Raw genomic sequence first — 20,377 nt, 5'->3', positions numbered from 1 at the left:
CCTATAAATTATGCAGGCACAAGGAATTTCTTAGTCTATGAGATTTTAATTGCTTCAGTGCTCCACAATCCTCCTCCCCACACCACCCCTCTCTCTCACACACACATACATATAGCTCTTAAAATAATTGTACCTCCTCTGTGGATAGGCTCCACAACCTCCAGGCCCTAGCCACCTCTTCATTTTCTGAAGACACATGATATTACACTAGTCTGCAAATTAATATTAGCTGCCAGGTTTCTAGCTTGACAGAACTGGAAGTAATCTGGGGTAGTCAGTCAGTGAGCCTGAAAACTATAAGGAATTTATCTGAGCATGACTATTGAGTGAAAATGTGGCACATCCCCTACTTTCTATGATTTTTATAGAAATACACACCAAGACAAGACCTGTAGCTGCAGCAAACAGGAGATGGAAGAGCAGGGAAAGTTCATTCCCTATGTTTCTTTCCCATTCCTCACCTCTCAAAACAGGTTGCTTTGGGGATCCTTGAGTTTTGGCCAAGTCTGAAGCTTCCAGAGTGCCATGCTTCCTTCCATAAGTGTCAGAGGCAATGTTGTCTACCTTCACTATATGGAAACAATGAAAGCCAGTTCCTTTATTATTGCTTAGCTTTGGCAGATGGGGCACTGGGATAAAAGGAAATTGTTCTTCTTGCTTGGTTCCCATTTTGCTACTTCAAAAATATTGTGTTCCCCACCATTCAATAATTCATCTGAGCCATACAAATTGTGGTACAAATAAATGCCCTAATACAGCATGATAGGTCGCCCCATGCTTTTAAAACATGCAACAACAAAACTGGAATTTCTTTAAGTTTTAGCATTACCTACTTCCTCTGGTCCATGCCATTTTACTACTCTGCTAATTCCAGAAGAAAAGGAAAAGCATAAAGTAGTTCCATAGTATTGGTTTTTATTCAATTTACTTAATGGGCACTTAATTTGTAGGTTGACATCAATTATAGCAGAGGACAAATGGGAAAGTATAATTTTTCAGGCAATTATTTATTTAAACAGAACATCCAGGCTTCTAATTTTAAGGGTAGGAAAGACTTGGGTGTGAGATCATTAGTGTTCTATATCAAGTTTATGCAGTAGATATTTTTAAATGCTTTTCTGCATTTGCCACATCTGCAACCTAGCAATGGTACGGTTGAATGACTGAATTAATTAACTTTATCTTCCCTATGCAGAAGGATTCTTCTGTTTTGAGCATAGGCAAAGTGAACTCTATCCCAATGAAATGAGGTGTGATCATATGAACTGGGTGAATTAAATCAGAATCATTTCAGTGTTGAAAGCAATTTTTAATTCCATACAAATAACTCACAATGTAAAAAGCAGGAGGGAGGGTAGATTGGGGAACACATTAGTATTGCCCAAAGAATTTAGGTCACCCTCTTCAGAAGGATGTGGTCATGCATTACTCTTTCAGAACTATATTTTAACAAATATTGAAATAAAGGATTATGATGGGACCAGCAAACATTATATGCCTAGGACTCTTCCACTCAAAAGTGTGACTTGAGGCTGATCCCTGATCAGTAAAGATCAGTAAAGGGAGACAGGGTAGAAAGAGAAATTCTACCAGACATTTAACCACTTGAAGGATTCTCTGCTTGAGACAAACAGCAGCAAATAAACCCTAGTTTCAGTTGAACAAAGGAATAAAGTCATTCAACATATCTTTCAAACTTTGCACTTCCCATCACATCAACCTGAGTTTGACTTTTCTAAACCACTCCTCAGAAATAATCTTTGAGCAGAAAAAGCTACCCTTTTCAATATGTGCCATGGATCAGATATACAAGTGAATAATATGCTTATTATGCTAAACATGAGCCTAAGCATGTTTCCGCTTGCGTTCAATATGGCTTATTTGCATCTGTCCTGAGGGAAAGAAAAAAGGAGGGGAGCAAATACAGCACGAAGGCCTGCTCCAGTTGGCTTTCTCACACCAACACAGGGCCAATGGCCAGTGGGAACGAGAGAGCAACACAGACAGGCAAAGACATCAGGGTTTGCTCTGACTGTGTGCTCCACCTTCTGTCATCACAGGACTAATTTTACATTTTATATTAATCATTCATTTGAGACTGGTATGATCATCCAAGTTGGATGCTCATCCAAATTGCCTTTCTTGTGGCTGAATTCTGTGCCATTCCTTCAGCTTCTCTTGTATGATGATTCTGTTCTAGGAGCAATGTCTGAGGTAGTAAAATTAATGTTCTATAGAAATCTTGTCTTGAGGTAAATTAATGGCTGCTTTGGACCCCGAACAAAATATTCTGCTTTAGTTGCAGACATAAACCTCTTGCTTCAAAGAACTAAATAGGGGTTAACTAGTAAAGTGGAATAAATATATATCTGGTTTTCTTAGAGAGGGAATGAATGTCTGACATGTTTATTTTGAAAATTTCAGATGTTTATTTAAAGTGCCTAAGGTGTTGAATTTTTCATCACATTTTTCTTTTAGACTTTTTATAGGACCAAAGAGGTAAACAGTGCTCAAAACTATTTTTCCCAAGTCTGCAAAGAATGTTATTGCATTTGCATAGCATCTATGATGGAATTTTTTTAGCTCAGCAGATTGAGGAAACAAAATAGGCAAGGACTACATATTCAGCATAAATAAAACTGAATAGCCTAATAGTCTAAGGCATCAGTCTTTTATCCATTTATTTGGGAGTAGTTCTCAATGAACTCAATAGGACTTACTTCTGAGAAGAGGATAATGATGCAAGACATTCAGGAAATGTTCCAGGAGGTCCTATTTTCTAAAGAAGGACCATAACTCAGTGCTGGAGCATCTGTCTTCCATGCAGAAGGTCCCAGTTTCAATCGCTGGCACCTCCAGGAAGGACTGGAAGAGACTCCGTCTGAAACCCTGGAGAGCTGCTACCACATAATTTAGATGATACTGAATTAGATGGACTGATGGGCCTGACTTGAATTAAGGTAGCTTCCTATGTTTCTAAGGCAAGAAGAGGTACAGTATATGTGAAATTTCTTTTCATTTGCAGCGCAATTTTATGGTAGAAAAGAAATTAGTCACCTAGCACAAATGAATGTTAGATTTCTAATCTTTTAAATTCCAAATTATGACACATATTAAAATGCTCATGCTTCAAAACAAAATTAATGTACAATTCAAACAGTCATTCATACAACATGCAACAGTCTTTAATAATATCTAAATAGCATAAGAGTGAAATATTTCATTCAGAAAACGCAACACAAATACCAGTTTCTTTAAAATGCTATTTTCATGAGTGTGTGTGAACAAGAAAATATATTTATCTCCAGGGTCAAATCCATGATATGAAGGAAACTGCACCTGATTTACCTATTGCATGAGATATCTTGAATTTGTATGCAGACAGTGGTGATTATGGTAGGTGAGTCTTGTATTAGGGAAGATTTCCACACACCATAAACTTACAAACTTGCACATAAACACTATGTAACTAAATTTTCTCTATATTTACACATCTGAATACAACTTAATCTAAATAAGCACAGGACGGCAGCCTTAGTGTTTGGCTATAAACTTTGTCATATCATTGCATGCACGTGACATGGAGTCACTGGGTTTTATTAAACAGCAGAGAACCACAAGTCTGGCCAGAAAGCATAAACCAATAATCCATATGAGTGTTGACAGCATTTTTAAAAAACCCTTGCAACTGATTTCTATCTTGTTGATGTTTTTCCTGAACAGTAGAAGTGTGTCATCTCTCCCCAACGTCCTCTTATTACTTCTCAGTAGACCAGCTGACATTTGAGTAGATCTGCTTGAAACAAGCCTGGAAAGACTGTAGTGTCCCCTTCCAACTTGGAGGGAGTGTGTAATTGGCTGCAGGCTGGACTATAAAGCCACAACCACTGCTGGAGTCAAGTTTAGCATGTGAGTAGTGTGGGCTGCTTTTCTCTGCCAACACATCGTTGCTATTCCCTGTTCCCAGGATCTACTGTCCAATGCAGCCATCTCAATCTCTCAGTAGTAGGGCCAATCCTATAACTTATCTTAACCTGGTGGAATTAAATGTACTCTCTCTGCCAGAAAATTGTGCCACGTGTAGCATCAAGGAAAATGATTTGTATTTCAAGAGAAAACATTTGTGGGGAGGAGGGGTGTGCAGCAAACTTAAAAGGTTTCAAAATATATCGTCCTTTTATTATGTTAACTAAAACAATACCTCCAGGGGAAAGTTGCTCTTTTAAAAAGGCTTAAAAAATAGTTTTTAGAAAAATGCATATTCATGCAGTAACAATACTCTTTGAAAAGCTAGTCACTGTGCTCTTGGCTAGGTATCTTCATTGTACTTCACACCTAAGTATGAATGATGAAATAGCAGGATTTGATCGTGTTTTCAGTAAATTTGTGTTGCTGTTCCTTAAAAGAAAAAAGATATATGCACGTTGGGAAGATTTTGGAAAGTCATAAGAGCATAAGAAGAGCCATCTTGTCTAGTCTATTGTTTTCAAAGTAGCCAACCAGAGACCCACAGAAAGCCCCACATGCAAAATGTGAGTGCAACAGCACTCTCCCCCACCTGTGATTCTCAGCAACTGGTATTCAGAGATATAATGCAAGAAGAGCTATAGCTCAGTGGCAGAGAATCCGCTTTGCATGCAGAAAGTTCTAGCTTCAATCACTGGCATCTTCAGGTAGGGTTGGGATCTGAAACCCTGAACAGCTGCTGTCAGTGTAGACAGTACTCAGCTAGACAGACCAATGGTCAGTTTCAGGGTAAGGCAGCTTCCTGTGTTCCTATTGCCTTCAACTGTAGAGACTGAACATTGACATCCTTACTACTAGCCACTGAGAGCCTTATCTTCCATGAATTTGTCTAACTCTCTTTTAAACCCTCTAAGGTGGCAGGCATCATCACTTCTTGTGGAAGCAAATTCTATACTTTAACTTTGTTTCGTCTGCCCTGAACCTTGCAACATTTGGCTGTATTGGATGTCCCCAAGATCTTGTATTATGACAGAGGGAGAAAAACTCTACCCAGCTGCTCTTTTGGTTGCCTTTTCCTGAACCTTTTCCAGCTCTACACCACCACACACAGTAGTCTGCATATGGTTACATCATATATTTGTTCTTTCCTAATGACCCCTAGCATAGAATTCCCATTTTTTCACATCCGCTGCACACTGTGTTGACACCTTAATAAAATTATCCACCACATCCCAAAAGTCAGTCCTGGTCAGTCAATTCAAACACCATAACTGTATATGTGAAATTATATATGTGCATTACTTTACACTCCTTTACACTGAACTGCATTTGCCACTTTACTGCTATCATGTCCCTGCAGGCCTTGCCAACCGATTTCCCTGCCTGTATCAGCTTCTCCAGGTCAACTATTTTGGCCTCAAAGAAACTAACCTGTTTCCTGAGAGCTAGGAGCTCACTGTCCCAAGCACACACCCATAATTTCTATCCAGCAGTCAGTCAGTCATACATGTGACTATCATACCTTTAAAAGTTAGTAAATACCAGACTTAACTACTGTAAAATGTTTGCATGGAGAGCTTGTTTATCTGCAAACACATGAATGTTTGTAATTTGCATATTAGAAGCGGTGAAAATGTGAGCAGAAAGAGAGGAACTGAAAACATTATGGAGTCCCAGAACTTCTAGTTCAAACATTGCACCCATATGTATCACTTAGCTAAGGAATAATGCATGGATTCAAAGCCTCAACCACATAAGGAATACTTTGCATTTATATAGCACTTGATTTTTTTGCAGTTCAACTTGATTCACATAATTCCATGTGTGTGATTCTTACAGCCATCCTGTAAAGCAAAACAACATTCTTATGTCTGTATTACGCGTGGGTGGCTAAGACAGAACTAATAGATTGTCCAGGACCAACTAGCAGTGGCGTAGCGTGGATTGTCAGCACCCGGGGCAAGGCAAGTAATTTGCGCCCCCTAACCCTAACCCCCAGATGTTGCGCCCGGTGCGGCCAGTCCCCCCTGCACCCCCCATGCTACGCCACTGCCAACTAGTAAGTGCCTGGTAGAAGCAAGGCTCAACCTGTATTATTATTATTATTATTATTATTATTATTATTATTATTATTTGAATGAATTATTATTTATTATTGGTATTTCATTCCTATCTATTCCTATTTATCTTTTTATAAAAAGAATATACTCAAGGCAATATACTCAAGGCAAACAGATGCATAATAAACCCAGGTATGAAACATCAATTAAGCACAGCCTACCTGAACTTAAAAAACAAAATTATTCCTCATCCTCAGTTCAGTACAGCTAAGCTTTGGTGAAGATGGTCTGAAATAATTTGTGAAGCGTGACTAGATAAGTTAGTTCTAAACATGGGGGGGGGGGTTACTTCAAGAGTGGCTGTTCCCCTCTTAATGTGGGCACTGTGAGAGCAAGCACAGAAGAGTAGAATACCTACATTGGAGTCACATAGTAGACATACAAAAACAGCTTGAAAACAAAGCTTTGGCTTTGTGTCTTGGCCAGACTACATCTCCAAAAAGTCCTGGAACTTTAAAGATCTAGGACCACAATCTTTCGCCCCAAGAGGTTTGGATCCTCTGTATATAGTGCAAAACCTTTAAAATAAAATAAAATAGACCCTCTTTCCATGAATTAAACTGCAATAAACTAAGGGAGTACACAAAAGGTCAAAGTCAAAGGTCAAAGTCATTTATAAAAAGCTCATATCCATTACACAGTTATGTGATACATCAGAATAAAATGTCAGTAAATATTGGATAGCATGCATGCATTTGCCTATGGGCTTTTTGAGAGGTCACAAAAGGTGAGATGCTGGCCAGAGACTGTAATATTTGGAAGGCAAATGGAAAATAATGATAGCATGGACTGAGTCCTCCCTTGTCTTATGTCAATAGGAAGGTCTAGAAATTTCGTGATAAATCAACCAGGAAATTCCTGTGTGAAATCTGGCAGAAATGCAAAAGTCTAATTTCAGTCAAAGGGCAACAGACAGTCCCAGGGAAGTGTGGCGAAGGATGCAGAATTGTAGAAGCATGCACCAAACAAGCTGCCGGGGAATGTCAAGCAATTCAATCCTACAATTAGTTTCCATGACACTACTTCTACATGCAGTAAACTGATAAGTGTCATTTTGTTGTCTGCAGCAGAACCGTTATCATGGATTATTCCTTCATCTCACTCTGCAAACCAGAAAAGGAAGGAAGCAATATGGAATATGTCCATCTGGGACATAGGTAATCAAAGAAACCAGCTTATTCAGAAGAAAAGCTGCTTGTGTGAACTGGTGCCACAAGATGTGAAAGTACAAAAGCACTTATAAAAACAAAGTTCAAACAATAAATATTGTTAAGCATCTAGACAGACAGTAAAGAAGAAGAAAGCACAGAATACCACACTATCAAAGTTTCCCAAGTAGCAAGTGATGGCGAGTGCATTAAAAGTGCCTGTAACAGAAAGTGAACACTTAAGGAATCAGGAGGAAATGGTGGCATAACAAAACTGAGGGGAGGCAGGGGGAGAGAGATAGATAAAATCCATTTGTTAAAAAATTGCATGCACAACATATATAAAGGACAAGTAGTCTTGAATTCGGCTAAAAGACTGATAAAATATTAATGCACTTTCTGAAACTGTGTCCTTAAGAGACAAGTGTATCTTTTAAAAGGGAAATGATACAAGCTGCACACATGTTTTTCCAAGAAATGCAGTACTCAGAGACAGCCACTGCGGATAGAGAAGTGCTGTATCACTTTGCATTGTGTTAAGTATATTAGAAAGACTGTATAAAAGCAAAAAATGAAATACTCATTGCATGAAGAATTTCATGTTGCTGACATGACAGCAAAGGCAAAGCTGCAGGAAAAGTTTTCTTATTATGTGTGATGGTTCTTGCATTAAATAAATATCCCTTTTCACATAGGAGTCCCCTTTCATCCACATATGTGGATAAAATTCAAACAGGAGAAGCCTTTTTACTTTTTAAAAAAATATATAATTTTTATTTATTTTCCATTTAATATTATACATTCACATCATTATTATCCACTTCACCGCTTTGGCTCTTTAGAGCCTTTTTACTTCTAATCTTCCCTTTCTCTCCCTGGTGGCCGCTTGACATTTCAGCTCATAACAGGGCTTCTGGGTGATGTGGTCACTAGATGTTTGCCAATTTGATTAACAGGCTTATCCAAAACGGGGACTGTGTATAAGTGGGAACTCCACACAAGGTAGCAACTGTCTCGTTCTGAAAGTTTAAGTGGTAAATGTTTCTCTGGAATTTGCATGCATGCATTTTGAACCATGAGATAATTTGTAGGGGGGAAATGTAACATTCACGTAAAGGTAAAGGGACCCCTGATCATTAGGTCCAGTCATGGCCGACTCTGGGGTTGCGGCGCTCATCTCGCTTTGTTGGCCAAGGGAGCCAGTGTACAGCTTCTGGGTCATGTGGCCAGCATGACTAAGCCGCTTCTGGCGAACCAGAGCAGCGCACGGAAACGCCGTTTACCTTCCCACCGGAGTGGTACCTATTTATTTACTTGCGCTTTGAGGTACTTTTGAACTGCTAGGTTGGCAGGAGCAGGGACCGAGCAACAGGAGCTCACCCCGTCGTGGGGATTCAAACCGCTGACCTTCTGATCGGCAAGTCCTAGGCTCTGTGGTTTAACCCACAGCGCCACCCGTGTCCCTAACATTCACTTCATGTTAACACAGTAAATATTTGAAACTGAAACCAAAAAGGAATCCAAGAGCTATTTTATTTCAAAGAAGATGTGAGAAGACTGCAGAAATAATTCTCACATTATATCTGGAGTTAACACAAGCAGGATAGTTGGTAAGACCAAGATCTAAAATTAGCGAAATCAGGACAATTAAGAAGACATAGAAGAGTCAGCTAAGGCACAAACTACATTACAGGAGACAGCATACAGAAGACATAAGTATGTCTAGCCTCGAATACTCTCTCTTTCCCCACCCTCTTGAGGCCAAGGAGGAAAGACTGGAAGCTGCCACTTTCATTTAACTACAGTTAAATGATTATTGTTATACCACAATCCCCAATTTGGATGACATGGGAGAATGTAGTTAACTAAATGCAGAAACAAAATGCTCTGGCATGTTAGGGGTGGCATGGAAAGTGCATGAGCCCAAGAAAAAGCTAGGTTCATTCATGTAGTGCTAAACCATGGTCTGGTGTTACAGCCAACAATACCACTTTGGCATTGTTAGATCATTTTTCTCCAGGAAAGTATAGCAGAAAAATACACTTCATTACCACTCCATCATCCAAGTAAGTCACAAATATATATTACTAAAAGGCAGCGGGGCAGGAAAAAGAGGGAGATCTGCCAATACCCAATATTATTCCTGCATGAGGTGGAACATTTAACTTGTATCCTACGTACCAGTACATTTAAAATTGGGAAAATGGGAAGAGATAGAAAAATAAGGCATGCTGGAGTTTTGCTTGAAAGTTAACTACTCTAAACTATTAAGTTTACTAAGTTTTTAAAACAAAACAAAGCAGCTAAGAATGAACCACTCCTCATATACTGAGCTTGAAAACGACTACCTAACATGCTGAGACAAAATCAAATGAGCAGACTCATCAGTTTGCCAAAGAAATCTTTAGCTATTGCCATGAAAGTATTTGTTATTGTGATATTTTTAAACGTTTTAATTTGCATATTTTTTAAATTTTGCCAAAGATTTTTAAAGTTTGCCAAAGAAATCTTTAGCTATTGCCATGAAAGTATTTGTTATTGTGATATTTTTAAACGTTTTAATTTGCATATTTTTAAAATTTTCTGTACTTGGACCTTACTACAAACTGTTTTGAACAGTGTTTAATGATTAACAATGCAATCTTATGCATCTATCTTCAGAAATAAGTCCTACTGTGTCCAATGTGGTTTACTTCTTAGTAAGAGTGTCCAGGATTGCTGCCTCAATATATAAAATGGAGCAGCTGATGTGAAATTTAAAATGACAACATGAACTTAAAATGCTTAACATTATTGTTACTATTATTACTATGAGTTTGTAACCATGTTTTAATCAGATTGGGAGAGATGAGTAGACGTCTAAGCTTTTATATAATTGGGGCAGCCACTGAAAGACGGAGACAGTTTTTTCCATCCACTCATCCTGCTTTATGTAAGACATAAGGAAAGCTACACTACCAAGCCAAGAAGATGAGGCTCTATGAAAGTCTTAAAAACACTATTATCCTAAATCAGTGTTTTTGATTAATTTGAATTTATCCAGGACAGGTCAAACACTTGCTCTAGATATAATTTAATTCAGGTTAATGAGAACCAGTAAGGTTACATTGATCTTGTCATGCTCAATACAGAAAAAGGGCTTATTTCAGTTAATTGTGTTTAATACTCTCAGGCCAGATTCTTTGCACAAGGGACTTAGATCAGTCTACAATCAGAATGATTTGATGCTACCAGATTTCCTACATTGCCTGAAGATTTGTACTTACTTTGACCATTACCCAAAATGTAAGGAAAAGAGGAACCCACCATTCCTTAGTGCCCTTGATTATAATTCATCCTGTAAGATATTTTTATTATTCCTTCTATTCAACCCGTGAATAGGAAACTATTTGACAATGGAACCTTAGAAACAGAAAACTGCTGAAATTTTGTTTGCATGGCCATGCGTGAACTCCTACAGTAGGGTGTGTAATCTGTATCATTAATTAACTTGATTCTATTTACTTCACTGTACCAGCATAGTACTATGACTGAACAGCCTTATCCTATAGGTCTGCTAAAGTTCAAACATAAAAGCTTCCAGTAACACTTTGTTTAAGCTTGCATTTAACCAGCAGAATGAATGAAGTGTTGGATAACTGATTTACACACACACACACATACGTTTAATTAATTCCCATCACAGAGGGGAAACATATATTGTAGTAAAGGCACATTCCTGAGAAAGTCAAGCTTTCAAAGAATTTACATTCCTGATAATATTTCTGTGACACTTTTCTGCTTGAACCATTTCTACACAACATACCTTAATGGAAATCTCATTACTGAAACTGCCACCAAAATAATCTTTTGACAAGAAAAGGATTATTTGGCCCAGCAATTTAGTGCCATTTGGGCCCACCTTATAACAAAGTCCATTTCCAATTCTTGAACTCCTAGCAACTCATACCACCATGCAACACTTATGTGCAATAAAATATCAATTTTAGAATATTTACATAAATTCTATGGCCCCAAATGGGTCATACATGCTTAGTAAACATATGCTGGTTTACACAGTCATATATTGGTTCCATTAAAACCAGGTGATTATCAGTTTCTTTATTGCTTTCCTTTAATTAAAATTTGAACAAAAATTATCTTGTAATTACACACTGCTCATTAACAATCAGATATCACACAATATACATTAAAAAAAACCTCTTCACGTGCATTTTAACTCAAAGTAACCTTGTCTGAAGAGCTCTTATTTATTCTGCAATATCATTACATACAAGATGAAGAACTATAAAACATTTCACTATTCACTGTAAGGCAGCTTACAGTTAAAATAGAAGCAGCTATAATCATGGGGGAAATCAATCATTAAAAAATGATTAAACATAACATAGATCTATTAAAACACACAGAACACTACAATAAAAACATCACAACACCAGCCCATTCCTTTAAAAGAGTCAATTCGAACATATCTATTGGAACAAGAAGTCTTCACCTGCTGATGGAAGGACAACGAAGGAAGCCAGACTAATCTCTCTAGGAAGAGGGTTTCAAAGTTTGGGAGCAGCCGATGAAAGTAAAGTTGGACAAAGATATATCTTCCTTTCACATTCTTCCGCAACTCCCAGAATCAATGTTAATTAAAAGGGATGAAACGCCTTGGAAAATCTGGTTACTTCAAAATCTGAATCTATCCGTTTACAAATCTTCAGTTGTGTGGCTAGCAGACCTTCAAAGTCTGTCAGAAAGGAGGAGCTGAGCCAGTAACTTGTCAAGGTATTCTGCCAGGAGATGAGCCTGATTAACCATAAGTGCTGACTCAGAGGTGTTAAAGATCTCCTTTTTAACATTAGTCTTTTCCTATCCCAATTTCCAATTAGTTCCTGATTGCTACAGTGGTTTAATCCTGAAACCTGCTGAGCTATCTCTTTTTTCAAAATCTGCTTTTAATGCTAATCTGCACTGTAGTACTGACAAGCGCTCTCAAGTTCTGTGTTAATTTTATTCATAAATACAGTGGCCTAGACCAAGGTCAGTATATAATGAAGCAAGTTACATGTTCAGCAGCAAACAAAATTAAGCAGTTTTAAAGAGAAAGCTCTTACTTGTTTGCCATAAAAAACTAAACATATTCTGTTCCTTTGCTTTGATAAATCAGCATATTACAAGAAAAAGTAGCCTTGGGACAATTTATTCAATGAGTAGTCTACCTTCTGGAGCAAGGCCAAGGCATTTTCTGTCTCAGGTTAATGGCAAGATACCCTCCCCACATTATGTAAGACAAATGGAATACTGGTTGAACCTTACTTCAACATTGCTGATGGAACAGCATCCTCCACTGTACCCAAAGGCAGCAAGCTATCTTAGCAGGCTGACAGCAAAGTGGAAAATAGTACAAATCTAAACTTTCCAATTCAGCTCTGATATTCACATGTGCCAAAATGGCACAATACTTGCAACTAGTCAACAAGTGTACCAGGCTTAGTAACAGAGATTATTTTTACAGAAGCAGTTTCCAAATCTATGGTCATTAGCTGAAATTCAGTCAATGAAAAGGATGGGAGGTAGGAAGTCAGATGATGTAAGGGGCACACAAAATATACCCCAAGATATAGGAAACAGAAGAATCTGGTATGACTCACTGACTATCATGCCGGAAAGATAAAGCAGAGAGTTTGATACCTGAGCCACCACCGTTTTAAGAAACTGTTCAGGACTAGAGAGCTTAAGCAATAACTACTACTGTAAATAGGAGTGTCTTCAAAAGCCAGCAGACAGCCAATACTGATGAGGCCTCTTGTATTCTAGAGTTCCCAAATACTGGTGCTATGAGTGAAAAAGCCCACCTCTGCATTACCCCAAGGCAACCATCATCAGGGTATGGGAACACTAACTAGTTTCCACTCGTTGATATTAATGCCCTTATCAAGCCGTAATTACAAAAGCAAACAGCAGCTGTTAAAAATAAAATCCAGTACAACACTTTAAATAAATAACAAATGTAATTAAAACAATAAGTGATATAAAGTAATAGAATCCCAGCACAGCTTTACAAAGCCCATTTAAAACATAATAAAACATGGACCATGTCCCCATCTTTAGTGCCTGCCAATCTATTGATGGCAGGTCTATGAGCAGGGACTCTGACACCAATCCTAAAGGCTAGGCAGGTTCGTAACCAATCCTTCAGATGGCCTGGTCCCAAACTCCTTAGGGCTTTAAAAGGTCAATACCATACTTTATATTCAGCTCAGAAACAACAAGGCAGACAACTTGCCTGTGTTCCAAATGCTTAACAGCAGCAAAAATCATGTACGAGTTGTAGGTTCCAACCTATTTTCCAAGGCAGCCCATGTAGGGCATGTCACGATATTCTAGATGTAACCATTGTCTGTTGGCATCTGTCTTGGCAGACAGTGGAGGAGTGCGCCTTTGGGGGTGAGGTCAAGCTGTTAGATGGTTGTAGTCGTGGATATAGCCAAGAGAGGACAGGAAGGGACAGCTGCTCCTCCCTAAATGAATACAAATCTGAGGTTCTGCCCCCGCCCTAACAAAAATCCTGCCTATGCCCATTGTTGTAGCTCCTGCTGTGGCTGTTGAGACTGAAGTGGGAGAGACAAGCTATGTTGCATCTGGAGCAGATGAAGGAGTCTAGTTGTACTGCTGCAGATGCACCATGGCATTTCTTCTCTCTGTGCTCCTCCCAGCAGTCATTTCTCCTCTGGTATGGAAACACAACTTGACTGTCTCCAGGCACTGCAGTTGTCTGCAGGGATTCCCACATGGCAGGGTTGATGTTGCCAGCCTTCATGTAATGTTTGCAGACATCTTTGTAACTCAGAGTTTGTCTGCCAATTGGCGTGGTGCCAGAAGCCAGCTCCCCATAGAGCATGTCCTTGGAGATTCGGCCATCTTCCATTCTGTGGACATGACCAAGCCAGTGTAGACGTTGTTGAGACAAGAGTGTGAACTTGCTGGGACATATATATAGCAGGACATATGTAACTGAGGCATGGGCCGCTTTCTCCAGATAGGGCATATCAGCAAGGAAATGTTTCAGCTGTCTTCTGAGGTAAAATGAATAGTATTCAATCTGCAGGTTTGGCCTAGAAGGTTATCAAGTTGGCAATCTGGGCATCTGCTACTATGATGGGTGTGAAGTTGGATTTTTGATGTAGGCAATTTGGACTTTCGCTAGCTTCAATTTTGGGCCTATGCAAACAGGAAATGTTCCCATGCATGTGAAGAGGACACGATTGAGACAAACTTGGATTTCAGCTACGCAATCCAATGTCATTCTAGCTCCTGTGGAATATGACTGCTTCAACATCCCATGTGTACTGTCTCAGTGCCAAGAGGGAAAAGGCAGTTTGGTGGAGAAGCAAAGGAGAAGGCAATTTGGGGTGTAGAAGTCAACTGCAGAGAAGGCCTGGAAGAACTCAGAAGACCAAATGGGCAAAGGATTACAATTAGAAGAAAATATTACAATTCAGAAAAGATTTAAACAGCAGAAATCCAAAGAGGCACCTCCTTCTCTCAGGCATTACCCTTTTTTCCTATTCTTGCTTGTTATAATGATCCCTAGCCCAGGTCCTTTGCATGTGTGAGTATTCCTTCCTTGGTGTGGGGGAGGATTAGGGTTACTGTGCTAGTAGGATAATTATTTCACTCAAATCTCTGTTTCCAAGACTTCTCTTCACAAAGAAGAGAAAGTCCTAAGCTGTTTAATACTTGATTAGGAGATAAAGCTTTGAACTTTCATTTTTGGTCTAGTTGTTTATCCTGGTATCCTTGCATTCTCCTTTTGCAAAGAAAAGTTTCCATGCTGTGTGTCTCAGGCATAATCAACCCTGGCATACACATAAAGTTCACAATCTAGCGTGGATGCACTGTTCAAGAACTAAAACCTGCATCCAGCATATTAAAGCAGCAACACTTGAGCTCATCAGCATATATTAGCAAACAGCCACACATGTTTTGTTCTTTTAATGCAATAAAATGAGACAAAAACAGCTTTTTCTTATTTAATAAAGCTATGAAGCAGGCCTATTGACCATGATGACAACACAGTTAGCAGTAACGATTTCACAACATCACATTGGAAAAAGGAAATAGCCATTCTGTCATGAGCACTTTTACATTCTAAAAATTTCCATAATACATTAACTATAAAAGACACATTTTTATCCTAGAGCTTCAATGCATATTATATATTAAATGTTGCTCTGGCACAAGCCCTAGGATTTAGGTAGCAGGAGGATTGCTTTAGTTTCCATGCTGCTGTATTTGGCACAAAAAGAACTTTGAATGTTTAGCGATCAGCCTCAGGGCAAATCTTCCACTTACAATATTATCCACTTAAAGGACTGGTTGGATTTCATAATTCAAAGATCAAGCCTCTGCAACATGCAGTATTATGCTTTGTTTGTAGAAAAACACAGGACATTTTTTTCTGTCTGTGTGTTTACTACTACAATTATGACATGGGAATCTACTTGTATAATTTAACACTACAGGGTGACAATCAGAACAAGCCTCTGTTATGAGAATGTGTTAACATTCCACATCCTTATTTTGGCCATCATAATTTTAATTTGAGATGGTTGGGTGAAGAAAAAAAAAAGAAATAGGCTGTTACCTTAACATGACCAGATTAGACAAGTAGGGAGTAAAAAACAGTCTGCACCCAGTGTTTGCCCCGGGTGTAAAAATAGACAGCTACAGTGAACAGATTACCTGCTCAACAGAAGTGACTAACTTAAAAAAGTTGGCAGTTAGATATTCAACTAAACATTTTCTATATACTACGGATGACTAGGCTATATGAAGAAAAAGCAAGATATAATAGCAGGGTATCTGACACAAAGGCTGTCTTGCATATCCCTTAGATATGCTACATACTACAAAAGGAAGAATTAACACATTAGAGATAAAGAAAAAAGAGAGGATACTGTATATATTTTAATTTCATAGATTTCTATAATACACTCACATTTGAGTACGCCATACCTTTTAGGGTCAGGGTCTTTTACTCACATGCACAATATAAAATAAAAATAAAAATATAGAAAATGTTATATGAAGGTATCTATACAATGGAAAGTTAACAATATTACATTACAACTCTTCAACAAGGCTTCTTGTCACCTTTATGCTAGTGTAAAGTGATTCACTTCAGATGGGGGAGTGCTAACTTATGGAGTCTAAGTGGGCAGTGTCTGACCAAGAAACAGACCTTGGAGTTGCAGTGGATAGCTGGATGAAAATGTCAATGCAGTGTGTGGCACATCTGAAAAAGTCCAATTCTATCTTAGGGCTCATTAGGAAACTTGGTTGCCTTTAAAAGGACAAATTAATGAAAGAATGAGCCATCAATGGCTACTATTTAAAATGGTTATGATGGCTGTGTACTACCTATATCATCTGAGGCAGAAATGCCTCTCAGTAAAAAGGTAAAGGACCACCGGACGGTTAAGTCCAGTCAAAGACGACTATGGGGTGCTGCACTCACCTAGCATTTTAGGCCAAGGGAGCCGGTGTTTGTCCACAGACAGTTTTCCAAGTCATGTTGCCAGCATGACTAAACACAGGCACAACAGGACACCGTGACGAGTGCCAGAGTGCAAAGAAACACTGTTTACCTTCCAGCTGCAGCGGTACCTATTTATCTACTTGCACTGGTATGCTTTCAAACTCTAGGTTGGCAGGAACTGGGGCAGAGCAATGGGAGTTCACCCTGTTGTGCAAATTCAAACCACTGACCTTCTGATCAGCAAGCCCAAGAGGCACAGCACCACCTGATCCCCTGCCTCTCAGTACTAGTTGTTGGAGAGAAACAAGTGGAAAAGGTACTGCTGTGCTCATATCCTGCTTGCCGACTTCCCATAAGTTTCTGGTGGGACAGTGTGAGAAAGGACCCCTAGGTTAGATAAGCCTTTGGTCTGATGCAGGAGGACAAGTCAAATAGCTCAGTTGGTTAGAGCATGGCGCTGATAACGCCAAGGTTGCAGGTTTGATCCCCATATGGGACAACTGCATATTCCTGCACTGCAGGGAGTTGGACTAGATGATCCTCAGGGTCTTTTCCAACTCTTCTGATTCTATGACTCTTACGTTCCTAGAGCACAAATGTAGTACTACAGAAGAAAGAAGCTAGGGAGAGGCTGCAAAAGGACTGAGATGCTAAATTGAGGGAGACAAGTTAGCATGTATTGGCTTGGTTAGGTTTAGGGTTGATTTGAGCTAATATTGATTTTAGTAGCAGTGTTGTTTTTTGTTCTTATGGATAACTTTTTAAAATAAGGAGTTTTTTTCTGGAACATCTTTTCAAAACTATTGGCCTTAAGTAAAATTTGTGTTTGTTTCGCTTTAAATGTCTCTGAAGCCTTATACCTCACGACAAACAATTGCCTTGCTGCTCTACCCAGCATAGAGAGACCCTATGTGAGTGTTGGCTTAATCTCTTTAAATTGATGACACATTGTTCTAATCCAGCAATATAAGTTTGGCTGGCACCTACAATGTGGACTGGCCTCCCCAAAGAGTTGCTCCTCCTACTTTTTAAAAATGGGTTTCAAAATGAGTTAAGTTTCTGCAGGCATTCATAAAGCTATAGCCTTTAAGCATTTCTGTCTTATTGCTGCTTTTTAACCAAAATGAATAGTTTTATTTGATATATTATCTTCTTATTGTAACTGCATTTTGTTGTGAACCACCTCAATATAAAAAGTCAGTACACAAATTATAGATATATATATAACAAAAACAAAACTGCCACTATTTCATGTTTGCTATAATGTTCTTACACATTCACAAATATCTGACTGCCAGAAAATGAAAGTAATCAATAAGAAATAGCCAACTGGCAGGAGGAATATGTATTAAGAAACCATTTATTCAGATCTTTCAAGACTTTAAAAATGATTACTTCCCTAATTATGATAATTTCAAATCAATCTTGGCTCGGAAACGGAAAAGGACAACAGTAAAAAGATAGATTCAACTACACTGTAAGTTCCACAGGGTCTATTATAATAGATGGATGGGTGGGGAAAACAAGAAAGTAAAAAATGAACAGCTAGCCTTTAGCAATATATCATTACTAACTGTATAAATACAAATATTGACTGAATATGTAAGCATAAAGGCACTAATCATTCAGATGTGAACTTCAAATAAAAAGGATAGGCTACTAATATACATTTATACTGATATTACAACAAAATGACACAAAGAACTGAGATCCTGGATCACCAAAAATAGAAACTGGCATGAAGCTTTTGTACTAAGAATGTAGCCCCTTGGCCTCTCAACAAACATTAACCTTAAAAGAGGCAGTTCTGCCAATGCCTCAAGGCTGTGAAAAGATGTACATATGATGAATGCTATATATTCTAAGTGAAGGCAGAGGTACAAATGCAAATGAGAACCTTGCCCTTTTAACTACACTCCCAGGGGCTTAGTAAGAGCCATGGACAAACAAGTAACCCTGTGGAAAAAATAGCAATTATTATGCTCTTTATAAAAACATAGTGATTTACTTATTTTTAACTGACTGACTCTTTAGAAAAGGCAACCTGAAAAAAAAATCCTGCTATGTATGAACATTGCTTTGAACATATTCTTCCCATTAACATACTTGGCTTCAACAAAACAAACAACAAAGCATAACTTCCCCAACCCCAATTCTACCAATTCTAGCTTCTAATACCATAAATATCTGGCCATGTTATCTTAGCTAGGCAAATAAGTTCATCAAGTCCTAAAAACAGACTTCTCAAACATTTAATCCTGTTGAATATGATCACCACAAATTTTTGGAGTTTTCAATCTGGCACCAAACTTCAATTTCTGCTGAAAAGCTGACGGCATTGACATTAAACATATTACTTGGGACTTGAAAGGTGGGAAGAACAGCAATTACAGAGCACCAATTACAGGAGCATCACAATTGAACATGGTAACATTTGAAACAGTGTGAAATTGGTTGTTCAAGAAAGTCCCGAAGGAAGAACTCTGTTTCAAAGGAAGTAACGTTAAGGTTTTCTTGCCCTTAGTTGAGATTTGCCTCTTGGGTATACAAATATACACATCCATTTGTGCAGAGATTTAAGTTGCATGCTGTCAATGTATCTTCTTTTGAATTTCAGCTGATTTTGGAAATATTGTAGTCTTATAGACATGTTGACTCAATGGCTTGTATCTCAGAGAAGGTGACAATAGCAGATGGAATGTGCCACAGTCAGCTACTGGATACTCTTAGTGATGTAATTAGAAATAACATCTTTTTCCTACCCACTCTGATGCATACAATATTTTATTAACTTTAAAAATGAAAGATTCCCCTAATAATTTAGTTGCTCTGTCTCCCATTACTATGCAAACAATGTGCAATGTATCCAATCAAGCAATATTTTGGCAAGAGCTGATTGGCTAACCCTTCTATCTTCCAAGGATTCTTACTTTTTCAAAGCTTCCCTTGCTGGAAACATACACATCTGTGTACAGTACTGAAGTTCTCAGCACATGTAAGCATGTGCTATTTTCATACATCCTACATTCACCTTTTCACAGGACCATTTCTACCATTAGGAAGATTAGCTATCTAATTAGGAAGGTAGCTATTCGGGCACTGGATGCTGAGGTTGGGGAGCAATTCATCCCAAGTTGTCCCGCCCCGCCCCCCCATAACCATTTCCATTTTCCAAAGTCAGCACTGCAATGATAGCAATACTGGCTGGAGGCTCATCTTGCTGTTGCCTTCTATCAGTGTGCCACCTACCCACCTACAACATCATTAAGGCTTACAACCAAGGGAGGAAGCCAAGAGGTAGCCAGCATGCAAAGGACTTACATTTCAGTGGGCATCACATATGCATTTGCATTCTTTTTCTCACATAACACCTGCTGCCACTGGGGAAGCTGCTCTCAAGTACAGTTGGGGATGCTGTCCCATTGCCAGTGTTGAAATAAGATTTAACTGCCAATTTGGTCAACTGCTCTAGGAGGAACTGAGAGTGGTGGCCCTGTTCTTTGCCTGAAGCAGCAAAATGTATTGGGCCAGCTTCTTCAGAATTATAAAAGTATGTTTAAGATACATTGAAATAGTTATGAATTTGTCTCTTAACAAGGTTCTCTCAAATG

General features: G+C 38.6%; 1 protein-coding gene and 1 long non-coding RNA gene across 17 annotated transcripts in view; one reads left to right on the top strand and one right to left on the bottom strand.

Moving 5' to 3' along the window:
• The window catches only part of LRRC7 (leucine rich repeat containing 7), a 184,103-nt gene that overhangs the window by 139,033 nt on the left and 24,693 nt on the right, over nucleotides 1–20,377 (bottom strand). The window lies entirely within an intron of this gene.
• Nucleotides 1–20,377, top strand: part of LOC310846500 — a 60,921-nt gene that overhangs the window by 38,241 nt on the left and 2,303 nt on the right. For both annotated transcript variants that reach the window (XR_014565351.1, XR_014565352.1), the window contains exon 3: nucleotides 3,769–3,909. This is a non-coding gene — a long non-coding RNA (uncharacterized lncRNA). The remainder of the gene's footprint in view (nucleotides 1–3,768; nucleotides 3,910–20,377) is intronic.

The sequence above is a fragment of the Podarcis gaigeae genome (genome assembly GCF_964106915.1).
Source record: "Podarcis gaigeae genome assembly, chromosome: 6".
Lineage (NCBI taxonomy): Eukaryota > Metazoa > Chordata > Lepidosauria > Squamata > Lacertidae > Podarcis > Podarcis gaigeae.
The sequence above is the reverse complement of the archived record's forward strand: the minus strand, read 5'-3'. Positions and strand labels throughout refer to the sequence as shown.